At 52.3% G+C, this 20157-nt stretch overlaps 1 protein-coding gene across 1 annotated transcript in view; it reads right to left on the reverse strand.

Moving 5' to 3' along the window:
• LOC139250226 (exonuclease mut-7 homolog) overlaps window positions 1-19692 on the reverse strand; it is a 347320-nt gene extending 327628 nt beyond the window's left edge. The window contains exons 1-2 of the mRNA XM_070872721.1: window positions 19595-19692; window positions 12637-12779 (exon numbers count right to left, since the gene is read on the reverse strand). The gene's annotated coding sequence lies outside the window, so the exon portion shown is untranslated. The remainder of the gene's footprint in view (window positions 1-12636; window positions 12780-19594) is intronic.
• Between the last annotated feature and the right edge of the window lie 465 nt (window positions 19693-20157).

Below are 20157 nucleotides of genomic sequence, written 5' to 3' on the forward strand. Positions count from 1 at the left end.
GGTACAGTTCCACACACACTGACTCTCAATTGGGTACAGTTCCACACACAATGACTCTCAGTGGGGTACAGTTCCACACACACTGACTCTCAGTGGGGTACAGGTCCACAGACACTGACTCTCACTGCGGTACAGTTCCCACACACACTGACTCTCACTGGGGTACAATGCCACACACACTGACTTCCACTGGGGTACGGATCCCACACACACTGACTCTCACAGGGGTACAGTCCCACACACACTGACTCTCACTTGGTTACAGTTCCACACACACTGACTCGCACTGGGGTACGGGTCCCACACACACTGACTCTCACTGGTGTACGGGTCCCACACACAATGACTCTCACTGGGGTATGGGTTCCACACATACTGACTCTCACTGGGCTACGGGTCCCACACACACTGACTCTCACTGGGGTACAATTCCACACACACTGACTCGCACTGGGTACGGGTCCCACACACACTGACTCTCACTGGGGAACGGGTCCCACATACACTGACTCGCACTGGGGTACGGGTCCCACATACACTGACTCTCAATGGGGTACAGTTCCACACATACTGACACTCACTGGGGTACGGGTCCCACACACACTGACTCTCAATGGGGTACAGTTCCACACACACTGATTCTCAGTGGGGTACAGGTGCCACACACACTGACTCTCACTGGGGTCAAATTCCACACACACTGACTCTCACTGGGGTATAGTCCCACACATACTGACTCTCACTGGGCTACGGGTCCCACACACACTGACTCTCACTGGGGTACAATTCCACACACACTGACTCTCACTGGGGAACGGGTCCCACACACACTGATTCTCACTGGGGTCAAATTCCACACACACTGACTCTCACTGGGGTATAGTCCCACACACACTGACTCTCACTGGGCTACGGGTGCCACACACACTGACTCTCACTGGGGTACGGGTCCCACACACACTGACTCTCACTGGGGTACGGGTCCCACACACACTGACTCTCACTTGGGTACAGTTCCACACACACTGACACTCACTGGGGTACGGGTCCCACACGCACTGACTCTCACTGGGGTACGGGTCCCACACACACTGACTCTCACTGGGGTACAGTTCCACACACACTGACTCTCACTTGGGTACAGTTCCACACACACTGACACTCACTGGGGTACGGGTCCCACACACACTGACTCTCAATGGGGTACAGTTCCACACACACTGATTCTCAGTGGGGTACAGGTGCCACACACACTGACTCTCACTGGGGTACGGGTCCCACACACACTGACTCTCACTGGGGTACGGGTCCCACACACACTGACTCTCAATGGGGTACAGTTCCACACACACTGATTCTCATTGGTGTACAGGTGCCACACACACTGACTCTCACTGGGGTCAAATTCCAACACAGTGACTCTCACTGGGGTATAGTCCCACACATACTGACTCTCACTGGGGTAAGGGTCCCACACACACTGACTCTCACTGGGGTACGGGTGCCACAGACACTGACTCTCACTGGGGTAAAGTTCCACACTCAATGACTCTCGTTGGGGTACAATTCCACACACACTGACTCTCACTGGGGTACGGGTCCCACACACACTGACTCTCACTGGGGTACAATTCCACACACACTGACTCTCACTGGGATACGGGTCCCACACACACTGACTCTCACTGGGGTACAGTTCCACACACACTGATTCTCAGTGGGGTACAGGTGCCACACACACTGACTCTCACTGGGGTACGGGTCCCACACACACTGACTCTCACTGGGGTACAGTTCCACACACACTGATTCTCAGTGGGGTACAGGTGCCACACACACTGACTCTCACTGGGGTCAAATTCCACACACACTGACTCTCACTCGGGTACAGTTCCACAAACACTGACTCTCACTGGGGTACAGTTCCACACACACTGACTCTCACTGGGGTATGGGTCCCCACACACTGATTCTCACTGGGCTACAATTCCACACACACTGACTCTCACTGGGGTACAGGTCCACAGTCACTGACTCTCACTGGGGTACGGGTCTCACAGACTCTCACTTGGGTACAGTTCCACACATACTGACTCTCATTGGGGTACAGGTCCACAGACACTGACTCTCACTGCGGTGCAGTTCCCACACACACTGATTCTCACTGGGTTACGAGTTCCACACACACTGACCCTCACTGGGGTACGGGTTCCACACACAATGACTCTGACTGGGGTACAGTCCCACACACACTGACTTTCACTGGGGTACAGTGGCTTGAGGAGTGGTGCAGAAGGGAAGGATTCAAATTCCTGGGATGTTGGAACCGGTTCTGGGGGAGGTGCGACCAGTACAAACCGGACGGTCTGCACCTGGGCAGGACCGGAACCAATGTCCTCGGGGAAGTGTTTGCTCGTGCTGTTGAGGAGGGGTTAAACTAATGTGGCAGGGGGATGGGAACCTATGCAGGGAGACAGAGGAAAGTAGAATGGGGCAGAAGTAAAAGATAGAAAGAAGAAAAGTAAAAGTGGAGGGTAGAGAAACCCATGGCAAAAAGCAAAAAGGACCACATTACAGCAAAATTCTAAAGGGGCAAAGGGTGTTAAAAAGACAAGCCTGAAGGCTCCGTGCCTCAATGCGAGGAGTATTCGCAACAAGGTGGACGAATTAACTGCACAGACAGCAATTAACGGAGATGATGTAATTCGCATCACGGAGACATGGCTCCAGGGTGACCAAGGCTGGGAACTCAACATCCAGGGATAGTCAACATTTAGGAAGGACAGATAGAAAGGAAAAGGAGGTGGGGTGGCATTGCTGGTTAAAGAGGAAATTAATGCAATAGTAAGGAAGGACATTAGCTTGGATGATGTGGAATCGGTATGGGTGGAGCTACGGAATATCAAAGGGCAGAAAACGCTGGTGGGAGTTGTGTACAGACCACCAAACAGTAATAGCGAGGTTGGGGACAGCATCAAACAAGAAATAAGGGATGTCTGCAATAAAGGTACAGCAGTTATCATGGGTGACTTTAATCTACATATTGATTGGGCTAACCAAACTGGTAGCAATGCAGTGGAGGAGGATTTCCTGCAGTGTATTCGGGATGGTTTTCTAGAACAATATGTCGAGGAGCCAACTAGAGGGCTGGTCATCCTAGACTGAGTGATGTGTAATGAGAAAGGACTAATTAGCAATCTTGTTGTGCGAGGCCCCTTGGGGAAGAGTGACCATAATATGGTAGAATACTTCATTAAAATGGAGAGTGACACGGTTAATTCAGAGACTAGGGTCATGAACTTAAGGAAAGGTAACTTTGATGGTATGAGACGTGAATTGGCTAGAATAGACTGGCGAATGATACTTAATGGGTTAACGGTGGATAGGCAATGGCAAACATTTAAAGATCACATGGATGAACTTCAACAATTGTACATCCCTATCTGGAGTAAAAATAAAACGGGGAAGGTGGCTCAACCATGGCTAACAAGGGAAATTAAGGATAGTGTTAAATCCAAGGAAGAGGTATATAAATTGGCCAGAAAAAGCAGCAAACCTGAGGACTGGGAGTATTTTATAATACAGTAGAGGAGGACAAAGGGTTTAATTAGGAGGGGGAAAATAGAGTATGAGAGGAAGCTTGCTGGGAACATAAAAACTGACTGCAAATGCTTGTATAGATACGTGAAGAGAAAAAGATTAGTGAAGGCAAACATAGGTCCCTTGCAGTCAGATTCAGGTGAATTTATAATGGGGAACAAAGAAATGGTGGACCAGTTAAACAAATACTTTGGTTCTGTCTTCACGAAGGAAGACACAAATAATCTTCTGGAAATACGAAGGGACCGAGTGTCTCGCGAGAAGGAGGAACTGAAGGAAATCTTATTAGGCGGGAAATTGTGTTCGGGAAATTGATGGGATTGAAGGCCGATAAATCCTCGGGGCCTGATAGTCTGCATTCCAGAGTACTTAAGGAAGTAGCCCAAGAAATAGTGGATGCATTGATGATCATTTTCCAACAGTCTATCGACTCTGGATCGGTTCCTATGGACTGGTGGGTAGATAATATAACACAACTCTTGAAGAAGGATGGGAAAGTGAAGGCAGGTAATTATAGCCTGACATCAGTAGTGGGGAAAATGTTGGAATCAATTATTAAAGATGAAATAGCAGCACATTTGGAAAGCAGTGACAGTATCGGTCCAAGTCAACATGGATTTATGAAAGGAAAATCCTGCTTGACAAACCTTCTAGAATTTTTGAGGATGTAACTAGTAGAGTGGAAAAGAGAGAACTGGTGGATGTGGTGTATTTGGACTTTCAAAAGGCTTTTGACAAGGTCCCACACAAGAGATTTGTGTGCAAAATTAAAGCGCATGGTATTGGGGGTAATGTACTGATGTGGATAGAGAACTGGTTGGCAGACAGGAAGCAGAGAGTCGGGATAAACGGGTCCTTTTCAGAATGGCAGGCAGTGACTAGTGGGATGCCGCAGGGCTCAGTGCTGGGACCCCAGCTCTTTACAATATACATTAACGATTTGGATGAGGGACTTGAGTGTAATTTCTCCAAGTTTGCAGATGACACTAAGCTGGGGGATGGTGTGAGCTGTGAGGAGGATGCTAAAAGGCTGCAGGGTGACTTGGACAGATTAGGTGAGTGGGCAAACGAGTGGCAGATGCAGTATAATGTGGATAAATGTGAGGGTATCCACTTTGGTGTGAAAAACATGAGGACGGAATATTATCTGAATGGCGGCAGATTAGGAAAAGGGGAGGTGCAACGAGACCTGGGTGTCATGGTACATCAGTCATTGAAAGTTGGCATGCAGGTACAGCAGGCGGTGAAGAAGGCAAATGCTATGTTGGCCTTCATAGCTAGGGGATTTGAGTATAGGAGCAGGGAGGTCTTAATGCAGTTGTACAGGACCTTTGTGAGGCCTCACCTGGAGTATTGTGTTCAGTTTTGGGCTCCTAATCTGAGGAAGGATGTTCTTGCTATTGAGGGAGTGCAGCGAAGGTTCACCAGACTGATCCCCGGGATGGCAAGACTGATATATGAGGAGAGACTGGATCGACTGGGCCTGTATTCACTGGAGTTTAGAAGGATGAGCGGGGATCTCATAGAAACATATAAATTTCTGACAGGACGGGACAGGTTAGATGCAGGAAAAATGTTCCCGATGTTGGGGAAGTCCATAACCAGGGGACATAGTCTAAGGATAAGGGTTAGGCCATTTAGGACTGAGATGAGAAACTTCTTCACTCAGAGAGTTGTTAACCTGTGGAATTCCCTAACGCAGAGAGTTGTTGATGCCAGTTCATTGGATATATTCAAGATATGGCCCTTAGGGCTAAAGGGATCAAAGGGTATGGAGAGAAAGCAGGAAAGGGGTAGTGAGGTGAATGATCAGCCATGATCTTATTGAATGGTGGTGCAGGCTCGAAGGGCCGAATGGTCAACTTCTGCACCTATTTTCTGTGTTTACAGTCCCACACACACTGGCTCTCACTGGGGTACAGTCCCACACACACTGACTCTCACTGGGGTACAGTCCCACACACACTGACTCTCACTGGGGTACAGGTCCACACACACTGACTCTCACTGGAGTACAGTACCACACACTGACTCTCACTGGAGTACAGGTCCACACACACTGACTCTCACTGGGGTACAGTCCCACACACACTGACTCTCACTGGGGTACAGTCCCATACATACTGACTCTCACTGGGGTACAGGTCCACACACACTGACTCTCACTGGAGTACGGTCCCACACACTGACTCTCACTGGAGTACAGTTCCACACACACTGACTCTCACTGGGGTACAGTCCCACACACACTGACTCTCAATGGTGTACGGGTGCCACACACACTGATTCTCACTGGGGTACGGGTCCCACATACACTGACTCTCAATGGGGTACAGTCCCACACACACTGACTCTCACTGGGGTACGGGTCCCACATACACTGACTCTCACTGGGGTACAGTCCCACACACACTGATTCTCACTGGGGTACAATTCCACACACACTGACTCTCAATGGGGTACGGGTGCCACACACACTGATTCTCACTGGGGTCAAATTCCACACACACTGGCTCTCACTAGGGTACAGGTCCACACACACTGACTCTCACTGGGGCATGGGTCCGACACACACTGACTCTCACTGGGGTACAGGTCCCACAGACTATTACTGGGGTACCGTTCCACACACATTGACCCTCACTGGGGTACAGTTGCACGCACATTGATTCTCGCTCAGAGCTTAGTCAAGGGTGGAGACTGATGCTGTTACGGCGGTGGAAATAGGTGGTCTTAGTTATGCTGCGGATATGTGGTCGAACGGTCATTTCAGGGTCAAATGTGACAAAGTTGCGAACAGTCTGGTTCAGCTAGAGACAGAAGTTGGGGAGAGGAATGGAGTCAGTGGTAGGGAACGGAGTTTGTGGAGGGGACCGAAAACAATGGCTTCAGTCTTCCTAATATTCAATTGGAGAAAATTTCTGCTCATCCAGATTTTAGCCCACAAACTGGGCAAGGGGGTGGAAAGGTCGTAGGGGTCGAGTTCCACAGATACTGACTCTCACCGGAGTACAGTCCCACACACACACAGACTCTCACTGGGGTACAGTTCCACACACACTGACTCTCACTGGAGTACAGTCCCACACAAACTGACTCTCACTGGGGTACAGGTCCACACACACAGACTCTCACTGGAGTACAGGTCCACACACACTGACTCTCACTGGAGTACAGTCCCACACAAACTGACTCTCACTGGGGTACAGGTCCACACACACTGACTCTCACTGGAGGACAGTTCCACAGGCACTGACTCTCACTGGGGTACAGTCCCACACAAACTGACTCTTACTGGGGTACAGGTCCACACACACAGACTCTCACTGGAGTACAGTTCCACACACACTGACTCTCACTGGAGTACAGTCCCACACAAACTGACTCTCACTGGGGTACAGGTCCACACACACTGACTCTCACTGGAGTACAGTTCCACAGGCACTGACTCTCACTGGGGTAAAGTTGCACACACACTGACTCTCACTGGAGTACAGTCCCACACAAACTGACTCTCACTGGGGTACAGTTCCACAGGCACTGACTCTCACTGGGGTACAGTTGCACGCACACTGACTCTCACTCTGAGCTTAGTCAAGGGTGGAGACTGATGCTGTTTACGGAGGTGGAAATAGGTGGTCTTAGTTATGTTGCGGATATGTGGTCAAACGGTCATTTAAGGGTCAAATGTGACAAAGTTGCGAACAGTCTGGTTCAGCTTGAGACAGAATTTGGGAGAGGGATGGAGTCAGTGGTCGGAAACGGAGTTTGTGGCAGGGAAGAAAATAATGGCTTCAGTCTTCCTAATGTTCAATTGGAGAAAATTTCTGCTCATCCAGATTTTAGCCCACAAACTGGGCAAGGGGGGGTGGAAAGGTCGGAGGGGTCGAAGGTTCGAGGGGTAGAGGGGTCAAGTTCCACAGATACTGACTTTCATTGGGGTACAGTCCCACACACACACTGACTCTCACTGGGGTACAGTCCCAAACACACACTGACTCTCACTGGGGTGCAGTCCCACACACACACTGACTCTCACTGGGGTACAGGTCCCACAGACACTGACTCTCACTGGGGTACAGGTCCACACACACTGACTCTCACTGGAGTACGGTCCCACACACTGACTCTCACTGGAGTACAGTTCCACACACACTGACTCTCACTGGGGTACAGTCCCACACACACTGACTCTCAATGGCGTACGGGTGCCACACACACTGATTCTCACTGGGGTACGGGTCCCACATACACTGACTCTCAATGGGGTACAGTCCCACACACACTGACTCTCACTGGGGTACGGGTCCCACATACACTGACTCTCACTGGGGTACAGTCCCACACACACTGATTCTCACTGGGGTACAATTCCACACACACTGACTCTCAATGGGGTACGGGTGCCACACACACTGATTCTCACTGGGGTCAAATTCCACACACACTGGCTCTCACTAGGGTACAGGTCCACACACACTGACTCTCACTGGGGCATGGGTCCGACACACACTGACTCTCACTGGGGTACAGGTCCCACAGACTATTACTGGGGTACCGTTCCACACACATTGACCCTCACTGGGGTACAGTTGCACGCACATTGATTCTCGCTCAGAGCTTAGTCAAGGGTGGAGACTGATGCTGTTACGGCGGTGGAAATAGGTGGTCTTAGTTATGCTGCGGATATGTGGTCGAACGGTCATTTCAGGGTCAAATGTGACAAAGTTGCGAACAGTCTGGTTCAGCTAGAGACAGAAGTTGGGGAGAGGAATGGAGTCAGTGGTAGGGAACGGAGTTTGTGGAGGGGACCGAAAACAATGGCTTCAGTCTTCCTAATATTCAATTGGAGAAAATTTCTGCTCATCCAGATTTTAGCCCACAAACTGGGCAAGGGGGTGGAAAGGTCGTAGGGGTCGAGTTCCACAGATACTGACTCTCACCGGAGTACAGTCCCACACACACACAGACTCTCACTGGGGTACAGTTCCACACACACTGACTCTCACTGGGGTACAGTTCCACACACACTGACTCTCACTGGAGTACAGTCCCACACAAACTGACTCTCACTGGGGTACAGGTCCACACACACAGACTCTCACTGGAGTACAGGTCCACACACACTGACTCTCACTGGAGTACAGTCCCACACAAACTGACTCTCACTGGGGTACAGGTCCACACACACTGACTCTCACTGGAGGACAGTTCCACAGGCACTGACTCTCACTGGGGTACAGTCCCACACAAACTGACTCTTACTGGGGTACAGGTCCACACACACAGACTCTCACTGGAGTACAGTTCCACACACACTGACTCTCACTGGAGTACAGTCCCACACAAACTGACTCTCACTGGGGTACAGGTCCACACACACTGACTCTCACTGGAGTACAGTTCCACAGGCACTGACTCTCACTGGGGTAAAGTTGCACACACACTGACTCTCACTGGAGTACAGTCCCACACAAACTGACTCTCACTGGGGTACAGTTCCACAGGCACTGACTCTCACTGGGGTACAGTTGCACGCACACTGACTCTCACTCTGAGCTTAGTCAAGGGTGGAGACTGATGCTGTTTACGGAGGTGGAAATAGGTGGTCTTAGTTATGTTGCGGATATGTGGTCAAACGGTCATTTAAGGGTCAAATGTGACAAAGTTGCGAACAGTCTGGTTCAGCTTGAGACAGAATTTGGGAGAGGGATGGAGTCAGTGGTCGGGAACGGAGTTTGTGGCAGGGAAGAAAATAATGGCTTCAGTCTTCCTAATGTTCAATTGGAGAAAATTTCTGCTCATCCAGATTTTAGCCCACAAACTGGGCAAGGGGGGGTGGAAAGGTCGGAGGGGTCGAAGGTTCGAGGGGTAGAGGGGTCAAGTTCCACAGATACTGACTTTCATTGGGGTACAGTCCCACACACACACTGACTCTCACTGGGGTGCAGTCCCACACACACACTGACTCTCACTGGGGTACAGGTCCCACAGACACTGACTCTCACTGGGGTACAGTCCCACACACACTGACTCTCACTGGAGTACAGTCCCACACAAACTGACTCTCACTGGGGTACAGGTCCACACACACTGACTCTCACTGGAGGACAGTTCCACAGGCACTGACTCTCACTGGGGTACAGTCCCACACAAACTGACTCTTACTGGGGTACAGGTCCACACACACAGACTCTCACTGGAGTACAGTTCCACACACACTGACTCTCACTGGAGTACAGTCCCACACAAACTGACTCTTACTGGGGTACAGGTCCACACACACAGACTCTCACTGGAGTACAGTTCCACACACACTGACTCTCACTGGGGTACAGTCCCACACAAACTGACTCTTACTGGGGTACAGGTCCACACACACAGACTCTCACTGGAGTACAGTTCCACACACACTGACTCTCACTGGAGTACAGTCCCACACAAACTGACTCTCACTGGGGTACAGGTCCACACACACTGACTCTCACTGGAGTACAGTTCCACAGGCACTGACTCTCACTGGGGTAAAGTTGCACACACACTGACTCTCACTGGAGTACAGTCCCACACAAACTGACTCTCACTGGGGTACAGTTCCACAGGCACTGACTCTCACTGGGGTACAGTTGCACGCACACTGACTCTCACTCTGAGCTTAGTCAAGGGTGGAGACTGATGCTGTTTACGGAGGTGGAAATAGGTGGTCTTAGTTATGTTGCGGATATGTGGTCAAACGGTCATTTAAGGGTCAAATGTGACAAAGTTGCGAACAGTCTGGTTCAGCTTGAGACAGAATTTGGGAGAGGGATGGAGTCAGTGGTCGGGAACGGAGTTTGTGGCAGGGAAGAAAATAATGGCTTCAGTCTTCCTAATGTTCAATTGGAGAAAATTTCTGCTCATCCAGATTTTAGCCCACAAACTGGGCAAGGGGGGGTGGAAAGGTCGGAGGGGTCGAAGGTTCGAGGGGTAGAGGGGTCAAGTTCCACAGATACTGACTTTCATTGGGGTACAGTCCCACACACACACTGACTCTCACTGGGGTACAGTCCCAAACACACACTGACTCTCACTGGGGTGCAGTCCCACACACACACTGACTCTCACTGGGGTACAGGTCCCACAGACACTGACTCTCACTGGGGTACAGTCCCACACACACTGACTCTCACTGGAGTACAGTCCCACACACACTGACTCTCACTGGGGTACAGGTCCCACAGACACTGACTCTCACTGGGGTACAGTCCCACACACATTGACTCTCACTGGGGTACAGTCCCACACACACTGACTCTCACTGGGGTACAGTCCCACACACATTGACTCTCACTGGAGTACAGTCCCACACACACTGACTCTCACTGGGGTACAGGTCCCACAGACACTGACTCTCACTGGGGTACAGTCCCACACACATTGACTCTCACTGGGGTACAGTCCCACACACACTGACTCTCACTGGGGTACAGTCCCACACACACTGACTCTCACTGGGGTACAGTCCCACACACACTGACTCTCACTGGGGTACAGTCCCACACACACTGACTCTCACTGGGGTACAGGTCCCACAGACACTGACTCTCACTGGGGTACAGTCCCACACACACTGACTCTCACTGGGGTACAGGTCCCACAGACACTGACTCTCACTGGGGTACAGTCCCACACACACTGACTCTCACTGGGGTACAGGTCCCACAGACACTGACTCTCACTGGGGTACAGTCCCACACACACTGATTCTCACTGGTGTACAGTCCCACACACACTGACTCTCACTGAGGTACAGTCCCACACACACTGACTCAAACAGGGCTGCGTCATCACCCCAACCCGCTTCTCAATCTTCCTCGCTGCCATGCTCCACCTCACAGTCGACAAGCTCCCGCTTCAGTGGAACTAAACTACAGAACCAGCGGCAAGCTGTTCAACCTTCGCCGTCTCCAGGCCTGGTTCAAGACCACCCCAACCTCTGTTGTCGAGCTACAGTACGCGGACGACGCCTGCATCTGTGCACATACACAGGCTGAACTCCAGGACATAGTCGACATATTTACTGAGGCGTACGAAAGCATGGGCCTTACGCTAAATACCCGTAAGACAAAGGTCCTCCACCAGCCTGCCCACACCGCACAGCACTGCCCCCAGTCTTCAAGATCCATGGTGCGGCCCTGGACATCGTGGACTATTTCCCATACCTTTGGTGGCCGCCTGAGGAAAAGAGTGTGCGAAGACCAGGCCGTCAAATCTGCCACCAAGCTCATGGTCTACAGGGCTGTTGTAATACTCGCCCTCCTGTATGGCTCAGAGACATGGACCATGTGAAATAGACAGCTCAAGTCGCTGGAGAAAAAACACCAACGATGTCTCCGCAAGATCCTACAAATCCCCTGGGAGGACAGACGCACCAACATTAGCGTCTTCGACCAGGCCAACATCCCGAACACTGAAGCACTGACCTCACTCGATCAGCTCCGCTGGGCAGGCCACATTGTCCGCCTGCCAGACACGAGACTCCCAAAGCAAGCGCTCTACTCGGAACTCCTTCACACAAACAAGCCAAAGGTGGGCAGAGGAAACGTTACAAGGACACCCTCAAAGCCTCCCTGATAAAGTGCAACATCCCCACTGACACCTGGGAGTCCCTGGCCAAAGACCGCCCTAAGTGGAGGAAGTGCATCCGGGAGGGCGCTAGGAAACCTCGAGTCTCGACGTCGATAGCGTGCAGAAATCAAGCGCAGGCAGCGGAAAAAGCGTGCGGCAAACCAGTTCCACTCTCCCTTAACCTCAATGACTATCTGTCCCACCTGTAACAGGGACTGTGGTTCCCGTATTGGACTGCTCAGCCATTTTAAGAGCGGAAGCAAGTCTTCCTCAATTCTGAGGGACTGCCTATGATGATGATTAGATCACACGTGCTAATTTCTACTTATGCGGCTTGGTGTCAAATTGTTTTATCTCATAATAGTCCTGTGAAGCACCTTCGGACGATTCACTACGGTAAAGGCAATTTGTTGTTGTTGTAAAACAGACCTTGTGTATTTGCAGCTATAGGTTATCGGAGATTTCCTGAGGGTTACAACATGGATTCCAGGAACAGTCACCTTTGCAGTTGGTTCGAGGTCCTGTTGTACTTTGTCTATCAAGGACTCCAGGTTCATCAGATGTGAGACCAGCTACCTGTAAGGGTACACAGACAGGGTAAGCAACAAACCGTAGCAACAGCTGCCTCAGCTCGAGCCAACACAACACTCACCCAGTCACAGCTCAGCATTGCTCACACTGCGCTAACAACAAGCCAAGGGTCACATCGCTCCCACACGCAAATGAGAGCAGGTGCTGGCAAAGGACTCTGCTACCTGGAGGGAGGGTGACTGTGAGGGACAAATACACACAGTTCCATACAATCACAGTCCCAATTACAGGAGCTGCTCACCGAGCTGACCGAGTGTTCACCACAACATCTGATGCTGCCATTACCCCACATTGCATCACACGCAACCCCAGGAATTGTACTTAATCGAGTATGAGAGGAAGCTTGCTGGGAACATAAAAACTGACTGCAAATGCTTGTATAGATATGTGAAGAGAAAAAGGTTAGTGAAGGCAAACATAGGTCCCTTGCAGTCAGATTCAGGTGAATTTATAATGGGGAACAAAGAAATGGTGGACCAGTTAAACAAATACTTTGGTTCTGTCTTCACGAAGGAAGACACAAATAATCTTCCGGAAATACTAAGGGACCGAGTGTCTCGCGAGAAGGAGGAACTGAAGGAAATCTTATTAGGCGGGAAATTGTGTTAGGGAAATTGATGGGATTGAAGGCTGATAAATCCCCGGGGCCTGATAGTCTGCATTCCAGAGTACTTAAGGAAGTAGCCCGAGAAATAGTGGATGCATTGATATCATTTTCCAACAGTCTATCGACTCTGGATCGGTTCCTATGGTCTGGTGGGTAGATAATATAACACAACTCTTTAAGAAGGATGGGAAAGTGAAGGCAGGCAATTATAGACCGGTTAGCCTGACATCAGTAGTGGGGGAAAATGTTGGAATCAATTATTAAAGATGAAATAGCAGCACATTTGGAAAGCAGTGACGGGATCGGTCCAAGTCAACATGGATTTATGAAAGGAAAATCCTGCTTGACAAACCTTCTAGAATTTTTGAGGATGTAACTAGTAGAGTGGACAAGGGAGAACCAGTGGATGTGGTGTATTTGGACTTTCAAAAGGCTTTTGACAAGGTCCCACACAAGAGATTTGTGTGCAAAATTAAAGCGCATGGTATTGGGGGTAATGTACTGATGTGGATAGAGAACTGGTTGGCAGACAGGAAGCAGAGAGTCGGGATAAACGGGTCCTTTTCAGAATGGCAGGCAGTGACTAGTGGGGTGCCGCAGGGCTCAGTGCTGGGACCCCAGCTCTTTACAATATACATTAACGATTTGGATGAGGGACTTGAGTGTAATTTCTCCAAGTTTGCAGATGACACTAAGCTGGGGGATGGTGTGAGCTGTGAGGAGGATGCTAAAAGGCTGCAGGGTGACTTGGACAGATTAGGTGAGTGGGCAAACGAGTGGCAGATGCAGTATAATGTGGATAAATGTGAGGGTATCCACTTTGGTGTCAAAAACATGAGGACGGAATATTATCTGAATGGCGGCAGATTAGGAAAAGGGGAGGTGCAACGAGACCTGGGTGTCATGGTACATCAGTCATTGAAAGTTGGCATGCAGGTACAGCAGGCGGTGAAGAAGGCAAATGCTATGTTGGCCTTCATAGCTAGGGGATTTGAGTATAGGAGCAGGAAGGTCTTACTGCAGTTGTACAGGACCTTTGTGAGGCCTCACCTGGAATATTGTGTTCAGTTTTGGGCTCCTAATCTGAGAAAGGACGTTCTTGCTATTGAGGGAGTGCAGCGAAGGTTCACCAGACTGATCCCCGGGACGGCAGGACTGATATATGAGGAGAGACTGGATCGACTGGGCCTGTATTCACTGGAGTTTAGAAGGATGAGCGGAGATCTCATAGAAACATATAAATTTCTGACAGGACGGGACAGGTTAGATGCAGGAAAAATGTTCCCGATGTTGGGGAAGTCCAGAACCAGGGAACATAGTTTTAGGATAAGGGTTAGGCCATTTAGGACTGAGATGAGAAACTTCTTCACTCAGAGAGTTGTTAACCTGTGGAATTCCCTAACGCAGAGAGTTGTTGATGCCAGTTCATTGGATATATTCAAGATATGGCCCTTACGGCTAAAGGGATCAAAGGGTATGGAGAGAAAGCAGGAAAGGGGAGTGAGGTGAATGATCAGCCATGATCTTATTGAATGGTGGTGCAGGCTCGAAGGGCCGAATGGTCAACTCCTGCACCTATTTTCGATGTTTACAGTCCCACACACACTGACTCTCACTGGGGTACAGTCCCACACACACTGACTCTCACTGGCATACAGTTCCACACACACTGACTCTCACTGGGGTACAGTCCCACACACACTGACTCTCACTGGGGTACAGGTCCACACACACTGACTCTCACTGGAGTACAGTCCCACACACACTGACTCTCACTGGGGTACAGTCCCACACACACTGACTCTCACTGGGGTACAGGTCCACACACACTGACTCTCACTGGAGTACAGTCCCACACACACTGACTCTCACTGGGGTACTGTCCCACACACACTGACTCTCACTGGGGTACAGTCCCACACACACTGACTCTCACTGGAGTTCAGTCCCACACACACTGACTCACACTGGGGTACAGTTCCACACACACTGACTCTCACTGGGGTACGGGTCCCACACACACTGACTCTCACTGGGGTACAGTTCCACACACACTGACTCTCACTGGGGTACCAGTCCCACACGCTGACTTCACTGTGTTCCCCACTGTCCTCCGGGGAAGTGACGATGCTGATGCAGGCAAGTTGTGGTCACACATCGTGCTCCGGATGCTGAGGCTCAGCCCAGTTTGAGTGTCAGTGGTTCCCAAGAAATGGAAAGTGCTCTCTTTCCCCAAGATGACAGCATTCCGGCTCCCACCACTGACTCTCCGACTATGCATCGAACACGTTGGGACTCGCGATCCATCAGAGACTGCTGTTGCCGGTGCTGAGGCGCAGCAGTCCTCTTCCGGGCCTTCCAGGCCCAGAGCTGGTCCAGAGTGCCCTCGGCTGTCTTCACTGGCTGTCCCCTCACTCAGTAGCCTTGCTGTAGGCACTGAAGCCTCACTGAGGAGGAGCAGCAGGCGTGGGAGGGTGTAAAGGGTGGGGGGGGGGGCAAGGCGCAGGGCAAGTCCAAATATTGTGCAGGACAAGATTGTGAAGATGCCCTGATTTCTGTTTATTACGCCTGTAAATAGTTAAATTTGATTTCCTGCACTTCACTGTTGGTCTGTGCCTTGCAACAGAACGTTGTATATTGTATGTTTTTTTTTAGGTGGGGGAGTATTTGTTACTGTGTCGCAATTAAATGTCACCTTGATCCTTTGCCATTGGAGTCTTCGGTATCATTCCAACGTTCACTGTCGATGTGCCTTTATGGGGGCACATGGCGTATCCAGTATTAGCTCCATCCCTCAGTTTCCTCCATTTAGGAGAACTGCTGCATTATCAGCTGGCAACATGCGACTCTTGGTCCAACTGCATTGCACCCCCCCCCCCCACCACCACCACCACCCCGGTGAATAGTGTGGCTATTCAATCAGTTGTCATCTTGGGGAAGGAGAGCACTTTCCATTTCTTGGGGACCACTGACACTCAAACTGGGCTGAGCCTCAGCATCCAGAGCACGATGTGTGACCACAACTTGCCTGCATCAGCATCGTCACTTCCCCAGAGGACAGTGGGGAACACAGTGAGAGTCAGTGTGTGGGTCTCGTACCCCAGTGAGTCAGTGTGTGTGGAACTGTATCCCAGTGAGAGTCAGTGTGTGTGGAACTGTATCCCAGTGAGAGTCAGTGTGTGTGGAACTGTATCCCAGTGAGAGTCAGTGTGTGTGGAACTGTATCCCAGTGAGAGTCAATGTGTGTGGAACTGTATCCCAGTGAGAGTCAGTGTGTGGGACTGTACCCCAGTGAGAGTCAGTGTGTGTGGGACCCGTACCCCAGTGAGAGTCAGTGTGTGTGGGACTGTACCCCAGTGAGAGTCAGTGTGTGTGGGACTGTACCCCAGTGAGAGTCAGTGTGTGTGGAACTGTACCCCAGTGAGAGTCAGTGTGTGTGGGAGACGTACCCCAGTGAGAGTCAGTGTGTGTGGGACCGTACCCCAGTGAGAGTCAATGTGTGCGGGACCCGTACCCCAGTCAGAGTCAGTGTGTGTGGCACTGTACTCCAGTGAGAGTCAATGTGTGTGGGACCCGTACCCCAGTGAGAGTCAATGTGTGTGGGACTGTACCCCAGTGAGAGTCAGTGTGTGTGGAACTGTATCCCAGTGAGAGTCAGTGTGTGTGGGACCCGTACCCCAGTGAGAGTCAGTGTGTGTGGAACTGTATCCCAGTGAGAGTCAGTGTGTGTGGCACTGTACTCCAGTGAGAGTCAGTGTGTGTGGGACTGTACCCCAGTGAGAGTCAGTGTGTGTGGGACCCATATCCCAGTGAGGATCAGTTGGCTGGATTTTCAGTTCCGTTGCCCCTCTGGTAGTGAACCGGAGGGGCGGTAAAGGGGGTTTTAAGGCGTAACGGGGGGTGGCCAACTTTCGGTTGGCAAATTCAGCTCGGGGTTTGCAACGGCGCAAAAATGTACCGCCCCACTCTCTAGTTTCAATGAGATCAAGACATCTGTTGTCGTACAACGCTCCGCTAGTGCCCCGGATGCAAAATTAGGACCTGATGTCGCGTTATACGCCCGCCCAAGAGACGCCTGAAAAACCAGGTAGTCCCACAGTCCAGTAGGCAGCGTTTGTGGCATATTTAATTTGAGGGAGGAGAATCCTATATCGCATCTCACGTGTTTTCAGGCACCAACGCTCATACATGCAGCTCTCTGAGGAGCAGTGTGTGCGAAGGCTGCACTTTCTGAAAGGAAGTGCTGACAGAGATATGCTGTCTCATCCAGGCAAACCCAATACTCCCCTCAACAGGTCTCCGAATTCATTGTGGTGTGCTGCATGCTACACAACTTGGCCATCATGAGGGGCCAGGCATTGCCAATGGGGATTGCAGGCCCACCTCGGGAGGACTTTCACTGGGTACGGCCCCGATGCCCTCACTCACTGGGTACAGGCCCCGATGCCCTCACTGGGTACAGGCCCCAATGCCCTCACTCACTGGGTACAGGCCCCGATGCCCTCACTGGGTACAGGCCCCGATGCCCTCACTGAGTACAGGCCCCGATGCCCTCACTCACTGGGTACAGGCCCCGATGCCCTCACTCACTGAGTACAGGCCCCGATGCCCTCACTCACTGAGTACAGGCCCCGATGCCCTCACTCACTGAGTACAGGCCCCGATGCCCTCACTGGGTACAGGCCCCAATGCCCTCACTGAGTACAGGCCCCGATGCCCTCACTGAGTACAGGCCCCGATGCCCTCACTCACTGGGTACAGGCCCCGATGCCCTCACTCACTGGTTACAGACCCCGATGCCCTCACTGGGTACAGGCCCCGATGCCCTCACTCACTGGGTTCAGGCCCCGATGCCCTCACTCACTGGTTACAGGCCCCGATGCCCTCACTCACTGGGTTCAGGCCCCGATGCCCTCACTCACTGAGTACAGGCCCCGATGCCCTCACTCACTGGGTACAGGCCCCGATGCCCTCACTCACTGGGTTCAGGCCCCGATGCCCTCACTCACTGGGTACAGGCCCCGATGCCCTCACTCACTGGGTACAGGCCCCGATGCCCTCACTCACTGGGTACAGGCCCCGATGCCCTCACTCACTGGGTTCAGGCCCCGATGCCCTCACTCACTGGGTTCAGGCCCCGATGCCCTCACTGGGTACAGGCCCCGATGCCCTCACTCACTGGGTACAGGCCCCGATGCCCTCACTCACTGGGTACAGGCCCCGATGCCCTCACTCACTGGGTACAGGCCCCGATGCCCTCACTGGGTTCAGGCCCCGATGCCCTCACTGGGTACAGGCCCCGATGCCCTCACTCACTGGGTACAGGCCCCGATGCCCTCACTGGGTACAGGCCCCGATGCCCTCACTAGGTACAGGCCCCGATGCCCTCACTCACTGGGTACAGGCCCCGATGCCCTCACTCACTGGGTACAGGCACCGATGCCCTCACTCACTGGGTACAGGCACCGATGCCCTCACTCACTGGGTACAGGCCCCGATGCCTTCACTCACTGGGTTCAGGCCCCGATGCCCTCACTCACTGGGTACAGGCCCCGATGCCCTCACTGGGTACAGGCCCCGATGCCCTCACTCACTGGGTTCAGGCCCCGATGCCCTCACTCTGGGTACAGGCCCCGATGCCCTCACTCACTGGGTACAGGCCCCGATGCCCTCACTCACTGGGTACAGGCCCCGATGCCCTCACTCACTGGGTACAGGCCCCGATGCCCTCACTGGGTACAGGCCCCGATGCCCTCACTCACTGAGAACAGGCCCCGATGCCCTCACTCACTGGGTACAGGCCCCGATGCCCTCACTGGGTACAGGCCCCGATGCCCTCACTCACTGAGAACAGGCCCCGATGCCCTCACTCACTGGGTACAGGCCCCGATGCCCTCACTCACTGAGAACAGGCCCCGATGCCCTCACTCACTGGGTACAGGCCCCGATGCCCTCACTCGCTGGGTTCAGGCCCCGATGCCCTCACTCACTGGGTACAGGCCCCGATGCCCTCACTCACTGGGTACAGGCCCCGATGCCCTCACTCACTGGGTACAGGCCCCGATGCCCTCACTCACTGGGTACAGGCCCCGATGCCCTCACTCACTGAGAACAGGCCCCGATGCCCTCACTCACTGGGTACAGGCCCCGATGCCCTCACTGGGTTCAGGCCCCGATGCCCTCACTCACCTACCTCATGCTGTAGCGGGGTCTCCACAGGATGTCTACCGGCGACAATCGTTTCGTTGCCGGAGCTGCTCGAACAGTGCCACACATCCGGTTCACTGCGGAGCCATCTTGGTGAGGGAGAAGTTTCAAAGAAGGCTGCGCGCGCCATCTTGGTGAGGGAGAGGTTTCAGGGAGCGGGCAGGCGCCATCTTGGTGAGGGAGAGGTTTCAGGGAGCGGGCGGGCGCCATCTTGGTGAGGGAGAGGTTTCAGAGAGCGGGCGGGCGGGCGCCATGTTGTTGAGGGCCTGCAGAGTTTGCGGGACTCGGGTCAGCGAGCACAAGGGGATGGGCGGGACGGTGCAGCCGAGGGTTGGATCAGCTCTCGTTGATGGAGGTGGGCGGGTGCTCCCTGTGCGGTGCTGATCCGGGAACCGAGCCGCTGGCCGGCCAACATTTCAGTAAAATCCGTGCAGCCCCTTACAGGAGCCAGGCAGGGCCAACATACTGTGATTCGGTGTCGAGATACAAGGGCATGGATGAGCTGTTCAGAGCACACAGTTGAGGCAGATTGAGGAGTGGGGCCC

The sequence above is a fragment of the Pristiophorus japonicus genome, unplaced genomic scaffold, assembly GCF_044704955.1.
Source record: "Pristiophorus japonicus isolate sPriJap1 unplaced genomic scaffold, sPriJap1.hap1 HAP1_SCAFFOLD_353, whole genome shotgun sequence".
NCBI classification, from domain to species: Eukaryota; Metazoa; Chordata; class Chondrichthyes; family Pristiophoridae; genus Pristiophorus; species Pristiophorus japonicus.